Genomic DNA, 14,182 nt, shown 5'->3' with positions numbered 1-14,182 from the left:
GAGTCAGGTAACAGCCGTCTCTGAATAATCCACCCAACTCCACAGACAAATCGTCCCCAGGGAGACGAACAGCAGTGGGCTGGTCTCAGGGGGTATTAGTGGTCCTCTCACATCTGCCCGCACCGTGGGGTACAGAGGTGAGGGAGATGAAGTTCCACCTCCCCAGAAGCGGGGGATTCAATCAGGGGTTTAAACGAGAACCTGGAGCTGGACATTTTGGGCTGGACAACTGGCACGTGTGAGTGCCAGATCTTCCACTCACTGGCTCAGTTTTCCCGTGAGCAAGCCCGTTTGGAACCTCGGTTTCCCCATGAATAAAACGGGTAGACAGGGCTGTTGTAAGATTTCAGTCCGCTGGGGATGTGCGTGAAAGCCCCTTGTTAAGGGATCTTGTAGTTGGGCAAGAAAGTATTCCTATTAGTTTCTTCCCCACTCCAGAGTTTTGCTCTTGTTGCTCAGGCTAAAGTGCAATGGCGCCATCTCAGCTCACTGCGACCTCTGCCTCCAGGGTTCAAGCGATTTTCCTGCCTCAGCCTCTGGAGAAGCTGCGATTACAGGCACCTGCCACCATGCCCGGCTAATTTTTTGTATTTTTGGTAGAGATGGGGTTTCACCATGTTGGCCAGGCTGGTCTTGAACTCCTGAACTCAGGTGATCCACCTGCCCTGGCCTCCCAAAGTGCTGGGGTTATAGGTGTGAGCCACCGTGCCCAGCCTATTAGTTTTAAGTTGCAGAATAAACGAAATGACCATAGAGAAAATTGAGCGCTGAAAGGTGGAGGGGGAAGACCTGCTACAGGCCACCGTGCCGTCAGTCACCCCCCTGGCCCCAGGTCAGACTAGGTCACCAGCGAAGGTGGGTGCGGGGAGGTGAGGACGCGGCTCTGGCTCAAGCAGGTCTCTAATCTCACCCTGCTCTTTGCTCTCTGTGGTCATTTTTTCACTTCTTGAGGAAATGAGCCTTCAAGTCCTATCCAGATATAGACTTTTGGTATCATTTATTTAAAACAAGAGAGCGTGAGTGAGAGCCACAGCCTGCAGATGCACTGGGAGGAAGCCAAGTGCCGTGGGGGTGGGGGTGGCTGTGTCGCTGTGACCTTGAAAGGGTCTGTTTGTCCTTGCCCTCCATGGGGGAACCCCAGCCATCAGCTCAAAGTCATGACTCAGAGGCTCAGCAACGGCTCTGGGTTCAGCAGGGGGATGTGCTGTCTGCTTCATCTCTCCTGAGGACTGCAAGGTGGCCTAAGGGGTCTCCCGCCTCCCTCTTCCCTGCCCCCATCCTCCATTCTTCCCAGGACAGCCGGAGGGATCTACCTAAAATACACATCAGATCACAGCACTGGGCAGGGGAGGGCACAGTGCCTCGTGCAGGTACAGACTGAAGGGGGTGCTCACTCCCAGGTTGTGCGAGTGCCAGGCACTCACCTCACCTTAGTGCCAGTCCTGCGCTCACCTGCCGCACCTTCCCCGGCTGCTCATGGCTCACAGGATAAAATGCAAACTTCTTGCCAGGGCTGCCCGGGCCCGTGAGATCTGGCTCCTGCCCACTTCTCCTCCACCTCTCCTTTCCAGCCCCACTGGCTTCTTTCTGTTGAATGGACAAGTCAAGCTTCTCTCTGCCCCAGGGTCTTTGTACCTGCTCTTTTAAAAATAACTCCTGCAGCTGGGCACAATCACACCTGTAATTCCAGCACTTTTGGGAGGCCGAGGCAGGTGGATCACCTGAGGTCAGGAGTTTGAGACTAGCCTGATCAAAATGGTGCAACCCCATCTCTACTAAAAATACACAAATTAGCTGGGCATGGTGGCACATGCCTGTAATCCCAGCTACTCGGGAGGCTGAGGCAGGAGAATCGCTTGAACCTGGGAGATGGAGGTTGCAGCGAGCCGAGATCATGTCATTGCACTCCAGCCTGGGTGACAGAGCGAGACTCCGTCTCAAAAACAACAACAACAACAAAAAACTCCTGCTTTGTACTCCTGGCTCTTTCTGTCAAAAGAGCAAACGTCATCACCTCAGAGAGGCCTGCCCTGACCACCCTATTTAAAGCGGGGCCCCCAACCCAGGCACTCTGCATTTTATAACCGGTTTTATTTCTCTTGTAATCACTATTACAGCCTGCAATTTCTTATTTATTGTCCAATTCTTCCCCACTAGGGGGTCAGTTCCCTGAGGACAGAGACAGGCTTATGTTATTCATGGCTGTCTCCAGGCTTTGGCACAAAGAAATAGTTAGATAAATAAAGGAACAGAGGTTCTGTTAAGGTCCTTTGAGCTCCGCAGAGTGAGGGAAGCTGGACTCGGCAGGGCCGTGCCATAGCTTGGGTCTACGTGGCTCACAGGCGCCCATCACTGATGCCTTGCCCCAGCCACCCTCCATGGACACCAACGAGGAGCTGGCCACTGTGTTCTCTGGGCAGTGCTATGGCTGAAAAACCCCAGGAAGGGTCCCTCCTGCTCCATTTCTCCCCCAGCTCTGCTTGGCACCCTGGGAGGCTGAGCTCTATAGAAGGCACGGTCGGCACATCCTTGCTCTCTGGCTTCTGGCTGGGAGGCTACAGCATGGGAGGTGGTGGGAAGTCCATGCACTTATTCTCTTCCCGCACACAGTAGCTCCCCAGGCAGTAGCCTTCGTGTTTCTGCGTGTGGATGCAGCTACTGCCGGGGGCCCCTCCTGGCTCTAGTCTCTCTCCAGTTCTGAGTTCACCTCTCCCTCCTCTTGCCCCATCAAGTCTAGGGAAAGTAAGGCTCCTATTGCTACCAGTTCCTGGGTGCAGCATCATTTCTTTGCTCCCTTTGCCCATCTGCCTCTGAAAATACAGCTTTCTATCAACTCTCCCAGCTGTCCTGATGCGCACCCTAATTTAATTCATTCAGGGACCTGTATCCTATGTCAGGCTGGCCAGGACAGCACGTCTCCCTTCTGTCACCTCCCCTGGGAGCAGGACGCAGGCTCCGCTCAATGCCTCCTTCCCAGGTGGCTCTGAGAGAGTCACAATTTCAGGGGAGCTGGGGACACACTCGATGCAGTCGTCTGACATGAGAACTGAGTTTCATGGGACCAGAGGGTGAACAACAGCTTCCTTCTCAATGTCTCATCTGCAGAAACATATACCTCACGACAGCCAGAGCCATTGCGGCAACTGTTTGCTGGGCACCTGCTTTGTGCCACGTGGTGTGATGGTTAAGGACATGGACTTTGGAGTTGCTTGCTGAAAGACCCTGAGCTAGTAACACCTTTGTGCCTCAGTTTCCTCATCTGTGAAGTGGGTGTGCAGGATTAAATGTGTTGATACAGCGTGCTGGGACTACAGCCTGGCCATGTGTACTAACTGGAATACATATTCCACAGTGTAAACCATTATTAGATTGATCCTACCACTGCAGCTGTCCTGCATCGGGCACTCCGTGGAATCTCCTTCAACCTCCACCAAGGCTCCCTCCTGCAAGTACTATTATTAGCCCCAGAGAAAAGTGAGGTTTCATTACCGTTCTGAGGCCACTCAGAGAGAAGATGGCAGGGATGGGATGTGAATTCTGCCCTCCCTCACCGGTCAGTGTAGGCTTCTCATCACGAAACTCGGATTTCCCAACTGTTTCCATTCAAGGACCACGGCCCTGATTTCTGCTGAATCTGCAGAGCCCTTAACATGCTTCTTTAAATGGCCTCATTTTAAAATAAAAACACAAACACATGTTTTGGGGAAAGAAAACTTCCTATCCAAAGATAAATGGAAAGTGGACATCGCTTCCCTGTAGAGCTAATTGTACAAATAAAAGTCAAAGAAAGCTGAATCAGTGGAACTTGATTCAAATAGCTTCCCAGGCTTCGCGTGCCCTCGAGCTCGCACTCTCTTTTGAAGTGAGATTAGCAGGTGTTGAAAGGAGTCAAAGCACATTAGCACCATCTGAGACTTCCTGCTGGAGGTAACTGGAGGCTGCGAGACAGCTGAAAAGGAGACAAACTCTAGCCATCAAATCAGTCCCTGAACCACCCGAAATCAGAGTAATCCTCAAACTATGTTGTTTATCTGATATGGTTTGGCTGTGTCCCCACCCAAATCTCATCTTGAATTGTAGCTCCCATAATTCCCACGTGTTGTGGGAGGGACCTGGAGATAATTGAATCATGGGGGTGGTTTCCCCCATACTGTTCTCGTGGTAGTGAATAAGTCTCATGAGATCTGATGGTTTTATAAAGGGTTTCCCCTTTTGCTTGGTTCTCATCTTCTCTTGTCGGCCATCATGTAAGACGTGCCTTTCGCCTTCCACCACAATTGTGAGGCCTCCCCAGCCACGTGGAACAATGAGTCCGTTAAATTTTTTTCTTTATAAATTACCCAGTCTCTGGTATGTCTTTATCAGCAGAGTGAAAACAGATTGATACATTATCAGTGGCCCATGTCCCTCCATCAGGAAACACTATGGGATGCTTTGCACTTGAAACTATGAGTGCACCAGCCAGCGTGCTAAAATGCACATTCATGTTCCTTCAGAGAGACAGACGTGGAGTGCTAATATTAGGAGAATTCCGATGGGGTGCCCTACAAATAGCAACTCTCTGAAACCAGAAACCAATCACAGGAAAAGCTTTCTGAAAGCTTGCAGCACACTCCAGTCTCTGCTCTGAGCTGTTTGCAGGTGTCAACCCAATTAATATGCACACCCACCCATCAATATTTCACCCATTTTATGGATGAAGAAGCTGAGGCACAGAGAGTTAAAATCACTTTCCCACGATCATATGGGTAAGTGGCAGAGAAGGGGTTCAAACCTAGTCTGGCCCGATTTGGGCGGCTCAACCAGGACCCCCTGGAAGCAGATCTTTGAACAAGTTCCTAAGAGTCTCCCAGCCTCAGTTTCCTCATTTGCCAGGTGGCCAGGTGCCCTCTGAGGGCCTTTTTGGCCCTGGGCCTGTGATGCCAGGGTACAGGGGGGCTGGGAAGGGCAGCCTTCATTGGGAGCCCTGGGCTGGGTAAAGATGGAGCCTGCGGCACAGTCAGCTGGACTTCGTTCCTGGCTCCCATGTTGGTTTCAGAGCACCCCCCACTCCTGGGCAGCTATCACCCGCTCTCCTCTGGATGGAAGTCAAAGCTCCGGCACCAGAAGCCAGAGAATAACAGGAGCTAATTATTTCATCAGATCAAGTCATCAGTGGGTCGATTTCTGATGAATTCCCCTGGCTCAGACTTCTCCTGGCCTCGTGCCAGTCTCTCTCCGGATGCTGAAGAAATCAATTAAAGATGACACAAGGGATTCTGCCTTGTTTTTTTTCCTTTTTCTTGGTAAAATATTCAAAGTGGCTGAACTGAGAGAGCACCCAGTGAACTCATGCAGCACCAGCCGCCTGCCACTCCATCCCTGCCATGGACAACACCTCTCCTTCCCACCAGCTCCTTTCCAGGTCTCTCTGGCTCCTCCTCTCCATCCTGAATCTTCTTCAGGATCTTGACAAAGGGCTTGCCAGCCCAGGAGACATCTCTAGAAACACCTAACGTCCTGAGCATTTAGAAACATCAATTTCTCTGCCGATCTGCAGAGAGGAACGGGTCTCAGAGTGACTGATGCCCTCACCTTCCCAATGCCACAAACCACGGCGGCGAACAAACACCTGGGACCTCATCCAGACCTGTTTATAAAGATCCAGATGGGCTGTTTTCCTCTGAGGATCTCCAAATCCAACAACAGAAGGAGAGAGAAGTTTGGGGACAATCAGGCAGCTGAGGTGGTGGGAGAGGAAGAAGGGGCCAGAGGCAGAAGGAGGCACTGGTCAGATGGGAAATGTCCATGAGAGGCGGGAAGAAAGAAAACTGTGGGTGTGCAGATATGTCCCACGTGCTGGGGCCAGAGCCCCGCAACAGACCTAGCGGCCTCCCCAGGTGGTCCAGAGAACCTGATCATTTCTCTCTTCCTCCTTTCACTTTACAAATATGTATGAAGGGCCTCCTATGAGGCACAGTGTTCAGTGATAGGAGAATCCTGCCTGGATTCCAACAGCCTCCTAAGTGGTTTCCCTGCTTCTACCTCGTTCCTTCCATCAAGCAGCCAGACAGATCCTGTTAAAACAAAAGCAAAGGCCTGCCTTCCTCCACTGAACAGCCTTCAATAACTTCCATCCCATGCAGAGTAGAATGCAAAAACCCTCCAAAGGGGCTACAAGAACCCACCCAACCTGCTCCATCACCTCTCCGACCTTATTGCCTTCCCCTCTCTCCCTTGCACACCTGGCTCCAGCCACACGGTCTCTGCACTGTTCCTTGCACATGCTAGCACACCCCACCCCGGGGCCCTTGAACTTGCTGCTCCCTCTGCCTGGAGCCTTCACTCAGGTTATCTTCACCATCCCTTCTTCCCCCTCCTCAGGTCTTTGCTCAAATTGCACCTTGGCAGGTTAAAACCGAAATCTCTGCCCTCCCCAGTAGCACTTACCACCTGTCACAACTAGCTCCCTTACTTCTTTGCGGGTGTCCTCCAGCAGAATATCAGCCCCCTGAAGGTGCAGGTTTTTGTCATTTTTGTTCAGATCTATATCTTCAACAATTAAAACAGTGCTTGGGGCATAGCAGGCATTCAAAATATTTACTGGCTTAACAAAGAATTATCTCCTGTCTCCTGGTAACGACCCCTATTAGTGCTTTGAGGCCACAGGTGCTCTTATTCCCCCCACCCCTTATATATAGTTTGACTGCAGGGCGGATCATGTGAGCCAGGTGGAGCCAATCAGCAATTCCATCTCCAGCTTCAGCGATTGGTCCTGGGGCAGACATGTGACCCAAGTCTGGCCAATAAGCGAGAGGGAGTCCTGGAGGCTGGAGGAGACTGTGCTGGGTGCCAGGAGGGGTGAATCTGGTGCTGATGGTGGCCGCCCATTGGATGGAGCCCGAGAGAGGATGCTGGTGACAATGGGTGGACCAAGTTGCATCTTGTAGCCAGGTACAGGCTCAAATAAGTGCCCTTTGCGGCTTAAGAGAGTCCGAATTAGGGCTGTCATTTGCAACAGGGAGCACCCAGACCAAAACAGGAAACACCACAGAACAACAACAATGAATGATAGCTAACATCAGGGGCCCTGCACAATTCTAAGCACTTTTAGTGTGTGACCTCATGCCACCCTTACAAACCACCTTGTGAGTTGGGATGCTCCATTTACAGACAAGGAAGATAAGGCACGGACAGGCTCCAGAACCTGCCCAGTGTCGTGCAGCATGGGTGCTGAATACTGTCCCTTTGGTCCTCCCTTCCCATCTTCTCTCCACCTCCAAATCCAACAAGAGGAGGAGAGAGGGCTGGGCGCGGCAGCTCACGCCTGTAATCCCAGCACTGTGGGAGGCCAAGGCGGGCGGATCACGAGGTCAGGAGATCGAGACCATCCTGGCTAACACGGTGAAACCCCGTCTCTACTAAAAAAAAAAAAAAATACAAAAAAATAGCCGGGTGTGGTGGCGGGCGCCTGTAGTCCCAGCTACTCGGGAGGCTGAGGCAGGAGAATAGCGTGAACTCAGAGGCGGAGCTTGCAGTGAGCCGAGATCAAGCCACTGTACTCCAGCCTGGGTGACAGAGCGACACTGTCTAAAAAAAAAAAGAAAAAAAAAAAGAGGAAGAGAGAGAAGTTTGGTAATAATTAGGCAGTTGAGGTGGTGGGAGAGGAAGAAGGGGCCAGAGGCAGAAGGCGGCATTGGTCAGACGGGAAACACCCATGAGAGGTGGGAAGAAAGGAAATTGTGGGTGTGCAGATACGTCCCATGGGCTGGGGCCAGAGCCCAGCAACAGACCTGGGGGCCTCCCCAGGTGGTCCAGGGAGCCTGATCATTTCTCTCTTCCTTCATTTACTTTACAAATATTTATTAAGGGCCTGCTATATGTGAGGCATAGGAGAACCCTGCTCAATTACAACAGTAATCCACTCTTCCCTGTCCCCTGGGAGGTTCACTTGGATGTGCCACCTCCAAGTGACAGACAAAGCCAGCCAGCATGGCTATTTGCACACAGACATTCTGACCCCAGAGCCTACTCTTTTGACACTTATGCTGACTTGGAAAGCAACAAGTGATACAAGGGACTGAGGTTAAGCATGTTGCATAAACAGTAAGAGGAAAGGGGAAACTGCTGGCCTGGGAGCAGTCAGGGAGGGCTTCCTGGAGGAGTACTTAGCCTAAACTGAGCAGCCTACCAGGAGCAAAGTTCTGAAGAATCCACAGGACCTGGATAGCCCGTGAAGAGGATGGTGGAGGACAGGATGCTTCAGGCAGGAGAAACAGTTTGGGCAAAGAGCAGGCAGAGGAAAGAGAGAGAGGCCCCTGGAGGGATGGAAAAGTGTGGTCCCAAACCTCACAAGCCCAGAAGCTGTCTAGACAGGGGATGACACATGCACATCTGTTAAACTTTACACTCGCCTGTGTCTCCCCTTCTTCTTGGCTATAGGCTTTCCCCAGCCTTCTCTCCTCCTCTTTGGGGCCGTCAAAAAAGGACAGAAGCTCCTGTAACCTATGGGCCACAGCTTCTCCCTGTCTCTCCTACCTAGGTCCAGGCCATCTTGTGGCTCTCCTTGCCTGTTCTTGGACTTCCAAATGGAGGCAGAGAACCAAGCCGGCTCTCAAGAACAGGGCAGGCGACAATAGAAGGGTCATTCAGAGGGAGGAGGGAAAGATCAGGTTTCAAGACAAAGGCTCATGATCTGGAAAGGAAATTAGGGCATAAAGATTGTAGGGCAAAAATGCAGGGCTTAGGAACCCAGTTACCTGCCTAACTATTGATGTAACAAGAAATTCCTGAAGGCTCGTGTGTGCCAGGCACAGTTCTTGGCACTGTGGATAAAGCAGTGAAAAGAAAACTCCCTGCCCTTCTGGAAGTGATATTCTAAGTCAACATAGGAAAAGCTGGAGCTGAAAGACTCCAGCTACATGTGAGAACGATCAGAAAAGAGGACTGGAAATAATGGCAAACCACAGGCAAGCTGTGAGAACAGAGTGGCCATGGATTAAAGTTAGAGCACAAAGGAAATTTAAAAACAATATATTCAAGTCTTAGGAAGCTGAGCACCAAAATGTTTTGTATGTCAAGTGGGTAGATGTTTGACAGGCCATATAATTCACACCCTCAAATACCTGAGCATCTGCCACTTGCCTTGTACTGTTTCGTGATCAGTAAAAAAAAAAAAAAAAAAAAAAAGACAAAACTCTCGATTCTCACAGAGCTGACAAACAGAGCGGACAGAGGTACGCAAACAGCCTGATACTTACTTGGGGGAAAATGCAGCAGGGAACATGCTGAGTAGGAGAGGGGTAGGATCTAGAGCTAGCCTGCCTGGGTTTGGATCTCAGCTCCACCACTTACTAAAGGTTGGGCAAGTAAGTGTCTGAACCTCATCTTCTCAGTGACTTCATCTGGAAAATGAGGACACCTACAGCACTTGCCTACAGAGTGGATGGTTTAACATGCACGGAGCCTTTCAACAGGTCTGTATGCAGCAAGTGCCCAATAAATGCTGGCTTGTGTTCTCTGCTAGGTTTGGGCCACCCAGGATTATCTCACCTCCTTTCTATAACAGCTCCCAATTTTCTTGGGGATCTGAGGCCGGGTGTGGTGGCTTACGCCTGTAATCCCAGCTCTTTGGGAGGCCAAGGCAGGTGGATCACTTGAGGTCCGGAGTTTGAGATCAGCTTAGCCAATATGGTGAAACCCCATCTCTACTAAAAATACAAAAATTAGGCTGGGCGCAGTGGCTCACACCTGTAATCCCAGCACTTTGGAAGGCCGCGGAGGGTGGATCATGAGGTCAGGAGATCGAGACCATCCTGGCTAATGTGGTGAAACCCCATCTCTACTAAAAATACAAAATTAGCCAGGCGTGGTGGCACATGCCTGTAGTCCTATCTACTTAGGAGGCTGAGGCAGGAGAACGGCGTGAACCCGGGAGGTGGAGCTTGCAGTGAGCCAAGATTGCGCTACTGCACTCCAGCCTAGGCGACAGAGCAAGACCGTGTCTCAAAAAAAAACAAAAATTAGCCAGGTATGGTGACATGTGCCTGTAATCTCAGTTACCCGGGAGGCCGAGGCAGGAGAATTGAGCTGAGATCACGCCACTGCACTCCAGCCTAGGCGACAGAGCAAGACTCTGTCTCAAAAAAAAATATATATATATATTGGGGGATCCTTTTCTCCCCACCCTTGGTCCACAAAGTTCAAATTAGGCTCCAGTTCTGGAGCTACAATGCTAGATCGTGGGATCCTAGACCTGGGCCAATCAGAGCCTCCCCACCCCTTGCCTCAGTGACGGGCCAGAGTAATCCAGGCCCTTTGGCCTGACTGGTCAGGAAGAGGCATCCAGTCTTTACAACTGGCTAACTCACTCCATGTGATTCCAATGTGAGGACCAAGGAAGACAGTGACGCCACTTTGTCTTGAGTGGGGTTGGGAATGAAGCCAGCACACTGAACACAGCAGTGCTGTGAAAGGCACCATACTTGAGACTTAACAGCACTGGACACCTGGATCCAGCCCAGCCTGAAACAGGAAGATTTGGGTTGGGTTCTTTGTTTCAGGCCCAATAAATTCCTCTTTCTCTTTAACTAGTTTCTGTTTTCTTTGTAGGTCAGTTTCCCCATACTTTGACTCTTCAAGATCAGGACTGAAATTCCTTTTTTTCAATTAGGTCATTCCTAGTTGCTCTGTCACTTGCAACCAAATGAACCCAAATGGGGGGGCGGGCTGGAGGCAGAGGGCTGACTCAAGTGGCTTCCGGGCCACCTTGTGCCTGTGTGAACAGAGGCCTCAGGGCATGGCCTGCCAGCCCACGCTAGGCCTTCTCGGCCTGTGCCCAACTCTCTGCCTTATTGAGGGCCAACTCGCCCATCCTTCTTTGACAACTGATAAGAGAAGGTAGTGTGGAAAAGCGGAAGGAACGTGGGTGTGGGAATCACAAATTTTGGACCTGACTCGGCCACCCTGGCTGTGATTTGAGCCTTCCCTGGACCTCTGTCCCTGAAGCAGGCCCTGCTCTGTCACTCCCACCCCCAGTCCCAGCACTGCTCTCTTCAGAGCACTTATAACTTGTGATTCCTCTATTTACTCTCTGGCCTGAGTTTGTGGGGTTTTTTTTTTTTTTTTTTTGAGATGGAGTCTCACTCTGACATACAGGCTGGAGTACAGTGGCGCGACCTTGGCTCACTGCAACCTCCACCTCCCAGGTTCAAGTGATTCTCCTGCCTCAGCCTCCTGGGTAGCTGGGATTATAGGCACCTGCCACCACGCCTGCCTCATTTTTTTTTTTTTTTTTTTGAGATGGAGTTTCACTCTGTCGCCCAGGCTGGAGTGCAGTAGCGTGATCTCGGCTCACTGCAACCTCCATCTCCTGGGTTCAAGTGATTCTCCTGCCTCTGCCTCCTGAGTAGCTGGAACTACAGGCTGGCTAATATTTTTGTATTTTTAGTAGAGACAGGGTTTCACTGTGTTAGCCAGAATGGTCTCGATCTCCTGACCTTGTGATCCACCCGCCTCGGCCTTCCAAAGTGCTGGGATTACAGGCATAAGCCACCGTGCCCGGCCACGCCTGCCTAATTTTTGTATTTTTTTTTTTTTTTTTAGTAGAGACAGGGTTTCACCATGTTGGCCAGGCTGGTCTCGAACTCCTGACCTTAAGTCATCTGCCCACCTTGGCCTCCCAATGTGCTGGGATTACAGGCGTGAACCACTGCACCTGGCCTGGGTTTTTATTTTGTAGAGGATCATCCCTCCACCAGAAGCTTGCATGGGCAGAGGCTGTCTCTTGGTTGCCTGACGCCACAGCCCCAGCTCCTGGCAGAGCCGAGGTACTAATTCTTCCAGATAGGCAACCAAGATTTCCTGAGCACCTACTATGCTCCCGGCCCTATTCTTCAGTGCTGGGAATCAGGAAAAACAATGCTTCATGGATCAGACACCAAAATAAATTACACAGCATATGCGGCAACGTGTCCCAAGGAAATCAAGTCCTAAGGAGGGAGGCTGGAGTGCTAGGGAGTGAGGGGGTAACTTTAAATAGGGTGGGCAGCAAAGGCCTGAGAGATGACAATTGGGTGGATCCCTGCAGGAGGGGAGGGAACATGCCTTCTGGATATTTAGGGAAAGAGCATCCTAGGCACAGGGAACAGAAAGCGCGACTGTCCTGAGGTAGGAAGATGCCTGAGGGAAGGCCGGAAAGGGGGCAAGCATGGCGGCGCAGAGCTGAGTGAAGGGGGCTGGGGGGTTCTAGCTTGCAGGTGATGTGATCTGGTGTAGTTTCTCTTTTTTTTTTTTTGAGACAGAGTCCTGCTCTGTCACCCAGGCTGGAGTGCAGTGGCACGAACATAGCTCATTGCAACCTCCATTTCCCAGGCTCAGGCAGTCTTCCCACCTCAGCCTCCCAAGCAGCTGGGACTGCAGGTGAGGACAACCATGTCCGATTACTTTTTAAATTTTTGGTAGAGATGAGGTCTCACTATGTTGCCCAGGCTGGTGTTGAACTCCTGGACTCAAACAGTCCTCTCACCTCAGCCTCCTAAAGAGCTGGGATTACAAGCATGAGCCACCATGCCCAGCCCTGATGTAGGTTTTAACAGAATCCTTCTGACTATGTGAAGGGAACAGACTGCAGGGCATGAGGGTAGGCATAGGGAGGCCACTGAGATGACTAAGTGGGAGCAAGGAAGGGGCAAGAGGTGGATGGTTTCTGAATATTGTTCAGTGAATGAATGAATAACTGCACGGTGGGAAGACTGGAATTGGCTGAATGCTCCAGTTACTAATACTAATACTGTGTAACAATTTACTGCAAAACTTAGTGGTGAATTAAAATCTTTCTTTTATTCTCAGAGGCTCCTGATTAGGAACTTGCACAGGACATGGCAGGAAGGGCTGGTCTCTGCTTTGTAACATCTGAGGCCACCACTGAGAAGGCTCAGCAGGGCCTTGGCTTGTCTGGCAGTTGTTGCTGGCAGTCAGTTGGGAGCTTGGGAGGGGCTGCGGAGTGGGCACCTCCATGTGGCCTCAGTGTGGTTTGGGCTTCCTCACAGCATGGCAGCCTTGCAGTGGGGTCTGATTTCTTACACAACAGTGAGGGTCCCAGTGATCCAGGGGGAGCTGCCTCATCTTTTCTGCTGTCCCATGGTGTTCCTTCCACCAGGGCTACACACGTCTGGCCAGATTCAAGGGGAGGGGACACAGACCCACCTCTCGACAGAGGAGCATCAAGGTCCTACCATGGATGAGCCTGCAGGGTACCGTGTGGCCATCCTGGAAAACAGTCAGTCCTGCTGGGTCACAGAGGCTGGCCAGGCCTGGGGCAGCCACGTGGGCCTCCCCTGCAGTACATCGTCCCTCTTAGGAAGTGAAACCTGATCTGATCCCTGGCTGTCAGGGTTGGGCGTTTGTGCTCACGCCCATTTCAAAGAATCCCTGAGCCTTGGAAAGTCCTGGGTGGGCACTCTTCCTTCTCACATGACCCAAATGGGTTAAAGCCACGACGTCAGGTCCAGGGGGTTCTGAGCAGGGCAGAAGGGTGAACTGAAGGGCTCGTACTGGGACCTAGAGTCACAGTAACAACCTCTCCTCCTTATTCTAGATAACACATCTGCTCAGTTCTATGTACGCTGGAAACATTGATTTCTTCCCATTTTTTAACCACCCCCAGCTTATTTTTAAGTAGAAAGGAAGCCACCTAACAAACCCAGAAAACCCCACAGAAGAATAAGACCTTATTTGGGGAAAAGGCCCCAAACTCCCCCAGCTCTTCCCTTCTGCAGAGGCGAGAAATTTTCCAACTCAGGCTCTGCCCTTGAGCCCTGTGCTCAAAGCCGCCATCAACATAGAGGTTGCCCTAGAGTCCAGGAGGGAAGACTGCTGTCCCTGGGAGCCCCTCTCATCAGACAGGTATTGGCTTGTCAGTGGCAGGATGGGGCGGGGGCTGGGGGGGGGCGGCGGTGATGATGAGGCTCTGCAGGCTTCAAATGGGGGTGCTGGGCCAGGGCTCCAGGGCCAGGCTGGGAAGGATGCTAATCATGCCTGGCTGGGCAGGACACCTGGAAACATCTCCCAACCTGCCGGAACTCCGCCTGGGATAACACAGCTTCTCCACCTGGGCCAGAATCAACTGCTGCTAGAGTTTTTTTACAGGCAGCTCCTCAGGAAGTTTCTGGCAAGATGGCAGCTTCCAGGGCAGGGGCTCCTG

At 51.5% G+C, this 14,182-nt stretch overlaps 1 protein-coding gene across 8 annotated transcripts in view; it reads right to left on the bottom strand.

Annotated features, from left to right (window-relative positions):
• SULF2 (sulfatase 2) overlaps window positions 1-14,182 on the bottom strand; it is a 130,223-nt gene that overhangs the window by 101,145 nt on the left and 14,896 nt on the right. Inside the window, exon 1 of one of the 8 annotated variants that reach the window (XM_030825254.1) lies at window positions 6,430-6,448. The exons of the other annotated variants lie outside the window; for them this stretch is intronic. The gene's annotated coding sequence lies outside the window, so the exon portion shown is untranslated. Of the gene's footprint in view, window positions 1-6,429; window positions 6,449-14,182 lie in introns of those variants that run through there. 8 annotated transcript variants of the gene reach the window in all.

The sequence above is a fragment of the Nomascus leucogenys genome, chromosome 13 (genome assembly GCF_006542625.1).
Source record: "Nomascus leucogenys isolate Asia chromosome 13, Asia_NLE_v1, whole genome shotgun sequence".
NCBI lineage: Eukaryota > Metazoa > Chordata > Mammalia > Primates > Hylobatidae > Nomascus > Nomascus leucogenys.
This window is presented reverse-complemented; position numbering and strand designations above follow the sequence as displayed.